A 422-nucleotide genomic window follows, 5' to 3' on the forward strand; every position below is an offset into this window, starting at 1 on the left:
ACCGGTCCTGTCCTCAGCCCCCCACCCCCTCCCCCCGCAGGCCTGGAAAGTTCTGGCCGCTCTGGAAGATCTGGCTGGGATCCTGCCCCGCGCGTACCCCCGCGCCTGACCCGCGCTCCAGCCTCTGTTTTTCAGGGTAGGAAAGTGGGTCAAACTCTTCAGAAACAAAGACGACGTGGGGACTCCGCCGCTGGCTTCTGGGCTGAGACCCGCTCCGCCGCCGGGCCTCCACCCCGCCCGGCCTCCGCCCCGCCGATGGAGCCCTCTGGGCGCTCGTCTGTTCCTGGGGACACGGCCCTCCTGGCGCCCCGCACCGCGGGCCAGGCCCCCCGACCTGGGCCTGGACCTGCGCCCGCCCGAGTGGACGCGTCTGAAGAGCCTGATGGGGCTCCGGGCACAGCCCCGCGCCCTCCCTGCACCCC

This window comes from Dipodomys ordii, unplaced genomic scaffold (genome assembly GCF_000151885.1).
Source record: "Dipodomys ordii isolate 6190 unplaced genomic scaffold, Dord_2.0 Scaffold66, whole genome shotgun sequence".
Taxonomy (NCBI): domain Eukaryota; kingdom Metazoa; phylum Chordata; class Mammalia; order Rodentia; family Heteromyidae; genus Dipodomys; species Dipodomys ordii.